Here is a 9,329-nt window from a genome sequence, read left to right as displayed (position 1 = left end):
GGGGGGCCGCGCGCCGCCGCCTACCCGGGTGGAGGGAGCTGGAAGGTTCTCGACCTGTGCGCTCGTACCAGGCCAAACCCGACCGGGCTCGGGACATTGCGCGCGAAGGTGGCGTGTGTTGGGGTGAAGCGGGTTGGCGCACCCAGGTCTCCCTGAGAAGGACTCAAGCGGGGATTCTAACCCCCAGCCCAACTCGCAGGATGAGCAGAGCAGGCCAAGGTCAAAGAGCCTCTGTCAGACTGCACGCGTGAGAGGCGCCCCCAGTCTGTGTAGGTCCAGGTCCCAGCAGCTTTCCCTGGGGGGAGCTGACAGTCTGGACTTGAGCAAGCATCAGGGCCATTATTGGAAGAAACTCTTCAGGCACTATGTGATCAGGGAGGCCAGGCCAGGATGCAGGTGAAACTATGCCTCCCTGCCTTCGACCTTAAAGAAGAGGGAATGTTCTCTCCCAGGTCAGGAATAAAAAGGATGATGTGGGAAAGCTTACAAAAGGGCTTAGTGCATTGGGGCTATCAGAGCAAGTGATAGGAAGGAGGAAGCATCACCATTTTCTTGCAGAGCACCCTGTACTTTTATTTTGTGTCACTTATCACATTTTGTAATTATATATTTATTGGTTTCAGAATGAGTGGAACCAGAACTCAGCTGTTGAAAGTCTGCATTCTGTACTCAGAATGCTTAGCTTTGAATTCTAATCCACTCACTGACCAGTCAAGTCACTTTAGGCAAGTCACTTAATCTTTCTTGTGACTCAATTACCTTATCTGAAAACTGGGAATAATTGTATGTACCCCATAGAGTTGCAAGCTAGATAGATGAAATCATGTAAAGCACTTAGCACAACACCTGATCTTAATTATATGTGTTCGCTATTATTATTTAATATTTTCTTTCCCTCTAAACTGTAGGCTGCCACAGGGCCAATTCTACCTCCTTTGTTCACCCTTGTGTAACCAGTCTATGGAATGAATGGGGTGGGGGTGCTCCTTGGGGCCAGATAGAGAGCTGCTACCCTTTCCTCTGTCCTAACTATTACAGGTTGTGGGACAGAGGCACATAACTGTTTCCCCGGAGTAGCTTCCTACCCTGTTGAGGCAGCCATGCCCCAATCAGCCTTAACTGGGCTGGGCAGGACAGAGCTGCCTGGAAGTGCTGCAGTTCAGTCTTGATTACAGTAGGTCGCCCAGTGGGAGTTGGGCCTCCATTGTCAGCAGGATTCTCTGCCAGAGGAGGCAGGCGAGAGGCAGAGAGGCATCCCAGCCTCTTAGGACGCCTCCTTAGGGGTTGGGTGGGGCAAAACTCCAGGGAAGGCTCCCTCCTTTCTTTACCTAACAGTCCTGGAAGCTGGTCTCTCAGAACTAGATCCCTCAATAGGGGTGACTGGGTCTTAGGAAGGAATACAGCCCAAGAGGAAACACATTAACAGATTTCCTGGAAGGAGGATAGGGCGAGCCAGAAGAAAGGGTAGAGGTGACAGAGAACCATGCCCCACCCTTCCCCAGGGCAACAGGAAGTCAAGCAGTGAGGAGTAAGGCCATTTCTTATCTCAGAACACAGGGGTGAGAATCAGGTCCCAGGTCCCAGAATGATGCAGAACAATAAGAGTGTATGTGGGGATAACAGGAAGTCTTAAGTTTCAGTCATCCACCTGAGAGGCAGAGAAGCGTGGCTACTCAGACTGCTCCCCAGGAATGGGAACTGTTCTCTTTGCTCTGGATAAAGACAAGAAGCTCAGAGCTATGGGGTGGCATATCACTTAACCATCACTGTACCCTCCAGAGCTCTCAAGGTGACTCGGTTCCTGACCTCCAGACGCTGATCCTTGAAACTTTATATTCATGAATGCAAGGAGGTAGAGTGAGGAGACAGAGAGGTCAGAACAAGCACAGACTGGGGCTGCCCTGGAGTTCCCTGAGGGGATCCCAGGAGGAAAGTAAAAACAAGACTACAGCCCTGCTCGTTCTCACATGCCCTGTGTGAGGGGCTTATAATGTTGTAGGAAAATGAGGACTCCACTCTGGGGATTTCAGAGTAACTGTACAAAGCATTTTACATTGAGGAGATAGAAGGGAGCATGATGAGAAAACTATTGGAGAGAAGCTCTATTGATGACTACCTGTCCTGTAAGAGCAGCTAGCTGGCTTTGAGCACACATTTATCAACTGTCTACTGTGTGTTTTGTACAGCCTCTTTTTTTTTTTTGGAACATCCAAAAAGGTGGGAAATTAGAATTCATATAGTTAGAAAGAAATTATCCATTCTCTCCTTTCCCCTTTCTATTGCTACCTCATCTCTCCCTTCCATTTCTCTCTTAACAGATGCTGACGTGTTTGTGGTGGTAATCTGGAGCAGTCTCCAGACACTTCTGTGTGCACACACAAATGCACACACTCACACACACCCTCTTTGAACCCCATTGCTGTAGCACCCACACAACCTCCAGCTACCCCACAGCAATTAGAAGGAAGATACATATAAATAATAACGAGCTCACCAGCTCCCTGCGCATCAGTATCTATGGCAACCTCCTGGGGTCCACAGGCTGCGCTGTTCTGGTTGCAGCCGGTCCCCTGGGCAGAGCCAGCACTCAGCCTGTGCCCACAGCACTGGGAACAGGGAATTACACAGGAAATCAGTGCTCTGAGAACTGCCAGTGAGGTCACATGGGGTGGGACCCTCACCTTTCTGCCCATCTTTGTCTCTGAAGGTTCTGACATGGAACTAACTACTCCTTGAAACAGTGAGACTAGCATTCCTCCCCAATTTTGGAACATAATTTTAGGGTAAGAGGATATTTATTCTTCATACCTTAGGAAAATGGAGTAGGAGGTTGAAAATGAGGTGTTCTACTGTTAGGGGGAGGAAGTCCCTGAAAACAGAATAGCTACCCACTTGTTGGGGATGTGATAAAATAAATTCTGAAGGGAATTCTATCTTGGGTCCCTGAGAGATTTTGAATCTATATCCTACAAATCCCCGGGGGTTACATGTTTATGTACCAGCTGCTACTTCACATTAGGGTTCCACCTGGAATTTTGTGGAAGAAAGGAGACCTTACCAGAACAAAGTTTGAAATCAGCAGTCATTTCTGAGGACCCCCTCTTATTGTAAGGACCTATGAATAGTTTTCGAGAGTTAGGAATGATGAGGTCAGGCCTTTCACTGAGGAACTAACTCCAAGATAATCATTATTGGTGAGGTATTTGAAACCAGAAAAACAGGGGACATTGGGGGATAGAAAAGAGTAACAAGAACAAATGAAAACATGTGAATAAGCACAGAAGACAGCAAAAAAGCCAGTGGGTTTTTCCAAATCACTGTCCCTCCCACTCTTGCCAACTGAGCCCTGTTGATGGTGGGAGTATTTTCCTATCCTGCGTTGTCTCAGAGCAGAAAAAGAAAATCATAGATTAAATGAATCCCCGAGATACTTCGTTTTACTTTTTAAGGAGGGCAGATGAGGTGTTTGAGATGGGGGTTTGAGTTTCTGAAGGCCTAGGCTGAGAGACTGAAACTAAAGAGGCAGACCACACCCATTATGAAGGCTGAAGTGTTTGTTATGGGTATTTGGGACAGCCCCCCCCCCCGCCCCCCCCCCACACTGGGGTGTTGGGATACAGAGCCAACCTCAAAACTTCAGGTAAAAAAAAATATTTCAGGTGAGGTGTAAGCATGTTTTTCTTTTTTTGGGTTTTTTTTTTTTTCCCAAGGCAATACCATCTTTCAGTTTCTTTTTTAAAAAAATATATTTCCAACAATTTTTTGTTGTTGTTTTCCTAGTTACTTTTTTAACTTCAAAGTTTAAAATTCATGTTGGTTTGTCATTGTATAATTTATAACATTGTATTGCAATTATTATTCATTCAGTCAATTCACACACCTTTTTAGAACATTAACTTGTTGTTGATTGCCTTTGAGTCAAGCACAACTCATAGTGACCCTATGAACAAAAGGCCTGAAGCCCTTCAATAACTATTGACATTTATCAAAGTTCATAGAGTTTCCAGAGGCATGTTGTTTAGGAAGTGGATGCCACTCCTGCTTAGAACATTAACTACAGTAGATTAATATAAAGACTTAATTATGATACCTGACCAACCTCTTTTTCTTTTTCCTTTCTCTCAACTTACCTATTTTAATAAGGTGGCATTCACACATTGCCAATGGAGTTGGAACCGACTCATTGCTGACCCTCCCCCGAACTTTCCAAGACTTTAAATCACACTGAAGGAGATTGCCCATCTTTTTACAGGAGCCACTGGTGGATTTGAACAACCAGAGCACTGCCTTTGGGCTAGCAGTGCGACACCCTGCAGATGAGGCTATCAGAGCTCCCATATTAAGGCCTATTTAATGCGAAGAGCTAAGCTATTTGGAGTAAAGGGCTGAGGGTCTGAAGGAGAGGGTCACCCTCCTTCTATTCAGCCTACGGCAAATTACAAAGGCCCAGCTCAGGGCTCTCTCTGCCCTTCAGCCTCATCTGCCATCCCCCATCAGAACGACACTCCTTGAAAGCAGGGGGTAGGTAATCTTTTTCATTGTGATCTGTCTCCTTACTATACTATAGGAGCACTGATGGAGGGGTGATGGAACTGTTAGCTGAGCCCTGAGCAGGCTCTGAGTTCTGAGACGAGCCCCATCCTTGCACTGCCCAGTCTAGGTAGGGCTCAGGAGTAGCGTGTGGGGCCCCCTGGTGGCCGCGGGGGCCCACATAGGGATTTCTGTGCAATGGGGCGTCAGCCGGCTGTTGAGTGCACCTGGATGAGCTTATTAAGTGCAAGGCCCAGGTACTAAGCACTGTGCCTAAACCCCAGCGCCACCCAGCGGATTCTGAATCAAGGCTACCTTTCATTGGCTTTTCAAGGCTGTAAATCCTTCTGGGACAGAGTGACTGCTAGATTGGCAGATGTTGCCCCAAGGACTACTTCCACACCCAACATAATCAATTCCACCTCACTCTCACCACCATCTAGGAATGTGGTAGCTTTTACAGAAGAAAGGAAAGTTTAGAAAAAGGGAAAACGGTGCCTGAGGACAAATAACCAGTATGTGGTAGTGCTAGATGATGTGACTAAAGGAGAGAAATTGTAGGAGGCAGTAAGTAACAAGGGATGCAATTCAGATATGCTGATACTACAAGTTTGTCCTGGAGAGGGTGAAGCCAGGCTGCTCCTTGGAGGCAAGGATTCTGAAGTCTGTCTGAAATACTTTGGATATATTGCAAGGTGGACTCAGTCCTTGGAGAGGGATGTCATGCTTGTGAGGGTGGAGGCACAGGGCAGGAGAGGAAGACCCTCAGTGAGATGGATTGATTCAGTCACTGAGGTAGTGGGGATAGGTGTGTCAGAGACAATAAGATTGGGACGGGTTAGAGCAGGGTTAAGGGCTGTTGTACATAGGGTCACTATGAGTCGTGGGTAATTCGACTTCACATAACAAAACAACAACAACAACAACAACAAACAACAACATCATCACAAGGATTGAGATTGAAATCTCAAACCCTTTATGGATTTATTCTCAGGCTTGCCCCAGTTCCAAATCCAGCACTTACGTAAAGGGGACACTCATTCATTCATTCTATCGAGCACTTCTGTTCCAGTCACAGGGGCACAGGAGAGAATCTTACCCTCATGGAGCTTATGTTCTTGTTTGCTGTTGTTCATTTGTGCTGTCGAGTCACCTGCGACTCATAGCGACCCTATGTACAACAGCCCTGAATCCTGATCTGTCCTGTGCCAGTCTCACTATCTCTGACATACCCACCCCCATTACTCCAGTCACCGAATCAATCCATCTCATAGAAGGTCTTTCTCTCCTCAGCTCTCCCTCTACTCTCCCAAGCATGACGGCCCTCTCCAAGGACTGGTCCCTCCTTGCAACATGTCCAAAGTATGTCAGATGAAGCTTCAGAATCCTTGCCTCTAATGCCCAGCTTCATCCTCTCCAGGACAAACCTGTTCATTCTCTTAGCAGTCCATGGTATATTCAGTACTCTTCTCCAGCACCACAGCTCAAAGGCATCAATTCTCCTTCTATCATCCCTAGTCATTGTCCAGCTCTTTGATGCATGGAAAATTATTGCAAAGACCATGCAATGTATCAGGAGCACCTTAGTCTCCAGACTGACATCTTTGCACTTCAGTACTTTAGAGAGGTCTTTAACTGCAGACTTTCCCCATCGCGATACGACTTTTAATATCCTGGCTGCTGATGCCAAAAGTGTTGACCATGGAGCCAAGGAAACTAAAGCTGTGAACAATCTCAATCTCTTCACCATCTATCTTGATGCTGCCGATTGGCCCAATGGTGAGAATCTTTGTTTTCTTGATATTGAGTCTCTATCCATATTGAAGGCTGCAGTCCTTGACCTTCTGAAGCAAGCACTTCAGGTCCTCTTCAGTTTCAGCAAGCAGGGTTTCGTCATCTGCATAACGCAGGTTGTTGATGAATCTTCCACCAATCCTGTTGCTGCACTTCACCTCATAGAGCCCAGCCTCCTGGATAATCTGTTCTGCACACAAGTTGAAAAAGTATGGAGATAGGACACATCCCTGGTGTACACCCTTCCCAATTTTGAACCATGCAGTGTTTCCTTGCTCTGTTCTGATGACTGCCTCCTGATCCAAGTATAGGTTTTGCATTAGCACAATCAAGTGTTCTGTGATTCCCATTCTTCTCTGAGTCAGTCACAGTTTGTTGTGATCCACACAAATGCCTTTGCATAATCAATGAAAAACAGACATTGCTCTGGTACTCCCTGCTTTCAGCTAAGATCCATCTAACATTAGCTACAATATCCCTAGTACAATGACCCCTTCTAAACCCAGCCTGGACTTCTGGCAGTTTTCTGTTGATGTGCTGTTCCAAGTTGTTTTTGGATGATCTTCAGCAGAATCTTGCTTGCATGTGATATCAATGATATTGTTGTATAGTTTCCACACTCTGTTGGGTCACTTTTCTTTGGAATGGGGACAAATAGATCTCTTCCAGTCAGTTGACCAACTGGTTGTCCTCCATATTTCTTGGGACAGCTTGGTGAGCACATCTAGGGCAACATCTGTTAGTTGAAATATGTCGATTGGTATACCATCTATTCCTGAGGTCTTATTTTTTTGCCAATTCCTTCATGAAATTCTTCTGTGTTTGTCAATTCCTTTTGGTACAGCGACTCTGTATTCTTTTCACCTTCTTTTAATACTTCCTGGATCATTTAATATTCTGCCCAAAGCATCCTTAAGTATAGCAACTTGAGGTTTGAATTTGTTCATAAGTTCCTTGAGCTTAAGAAATGCTGAGTGAGTTTGACCCTTTTGATTTTCTGACTCTAGTTTCTTGTACATTTCATTGTAATATTTTACTTCGTCTTCCCGCGCTGCCTTCTGAAATCTTCTGTTCAGCTCTTTAGTATCTTGAATTCTTCCCTCTGTTTTGGCTTTGCAGTGCTCTAGGGCAATATTCAGAGTCTCTTTTGACATCTATTTTGGTCTTTTTTTCCTCCTCTGTCTTTGTAAAGACCTTTTGCACTCTTCCTTGATTTTACTCTTAACATCCTCACACAATTCGTATCTGGTCTTTGCTCATTGGTGTTCTTGTAGGCAGGCAAATAATATAGAAAGAGGCAATTTGACTCTGGCACTTTTGGAGGAAAGAAAAGAAAGTAATGGTGCAGACAAGAATGAGGGTGAAAGGTGGAGAATTCCTTCGACAGACAAAGTGACTTTTAAAGGAGATCTAAATGATAAGGAGGGAGTTCGGGTGACATAGTGGTAAGGAGCTGTGCTGCCTACCCAAAGGCACATGGTTTAGATCCACCAGCTGCCCCACAGGAGAAAGATGGGGGCATTCTCCCTCTGTGTAATTTACTGCTTCTGAGACCCTGTTGGAGGGTCAGCTATGAGTTGGCTCTGATCCGATGGCAAACCACCACAACAAATGATAAAGATATGTCCAAGAATGCTCTTGGTGGAAGAGACAACAGTGGGAAGTCCTGAGCTGGGCGTGGTCATAGTATATTGGAAGGACAGAGTGGCAGGAGCAGAGTGAACAAGAGGGAACTAAATGAAGGCCATCATCAAGCCCACTGCCCTGCGTCACTACCCTGGTGACTCTGCTGTGACTCCATACTCTGAGTTACCGTAGTCCACAGCAGACAGACTCTTTACTCCCAAAAAACTAAGACCTGAAGCCCCTGCTCAAGAAGGTATTTCTTTCAAGAAGACACTATCTCAAGGAGCACACATCTGGGCGTGGAGTCAAAAATGGTGTTTCTTGGCCACCACAAAGAGGGTGGTGGAGATGAACACAGGATGACCTCTTTTCACTCAAGGAGCTCTGGGGGCTATGTGCCAAGAGTCCCTACAGAAACAATGCTGTTTCAGTCCACTCAGGCATGCATCTGCCTTGGGCTTTTCATTCTATACAGCATAGAAAGATAAGCCAGAAATAGGCCTCCCCTCAAGTGAGCATTACTTACCTGAGGCAAAAAGACAAACAGTTCAGTTAATTGCTTAATATGGCCCCACTAGTAATTATTTTTTTTTTACTTCCCTGTAATGGGAATATGCAAATAATGTGTGTGGAATCCACAAGAGGATTGGTTAACTTGCTGCTAATGCAAATAAAGGTGCAACCCTTGTGGAAGTGGCATAGAACCATGTGAATAACATGTTGTTGCTGCGTACCTTCCAATTGGAAGGAACAAACAATTGACCCTCTATCAGATTTTCAGAGGCAGTAAATTGCAGACACTAGTGATTGGGACATGGAATGTGAGAACCATGACTGTAGGAAAATTAGAAATTGTTAAGGAAGAAACGGAACACATAAATATTGACATACTAGGCATTGATGAGATGAGATGGACTGGCATGGGGCATTTTGAGTCAGATGACCATATGATATATTACTCTGGAGATGAAAAGGTGAGGAAAAATGGAGTTGCTTTCATAGTTAAAAAAGTCATTGCTAGATCCATCCTGAACTACAATATTGTCAGTGACAGGATAACATCCATATGCATACAAGGAAGACCAGTGAACATCACTATCAAGCAGATATATGCACCAACAACCAGAACCAAGGAAGAGGATATAGAAGATTTTTACCAACTTTTATAATCGGAGATCGATCAAACATGTAATCAAGATGCATTGATAATATTGGGTGACTGGAATGCAAAAGTTGGGAACAGAGAAGAAGATTCCATAGTTGGAAAACATGGACTCGGTGACAGAAATGAAGCTGGAGAGAGAATGATCGAATTTTGCACAATCAATGACTTATTCATAGCAAATACGTTTTTTAAGAGACATAAACGCAGGCTATAT

The 9,329-nt window shown here is 45.1% G+C and overlaps 1 protein-coding gene across 1 annotated transcript in view; it reads left to right on the top strand.

Moving 5' to 3' along the window:
* The window catches only part of PLAU (plasminogen activator, urokinase), a 71,879-nt gene that overhangs the window by 308 nt on the left and 62,242 nt on the right, over positions 1-9,329 (top strand). The gene's annotated exons all lie outside the window — the stretch shown is intronic.

Source organism: Elephantulus edwardii, unplaced genomic scaffold, assembly GCF_000299155.1.
Source record: "Elephantulus edwardii isolate Elephantulus edwardi_28Jun2011 unplaced genomic scaffold, EleEdw1.0 scaffold00058, whole genome shotgun sequence".
Lineage (NCBI taxonomy): Eukaryota > Metazoa > Chordata > Mammalia > Macroscelidea > Macroscelididae > Elephantulus > Elephantulus edwardii.
The sequence above is the reverse complement of the archived record's forward strand: the minus strand, read 5'-3'. Positions and strand labels throughout refer to the sequence as shown.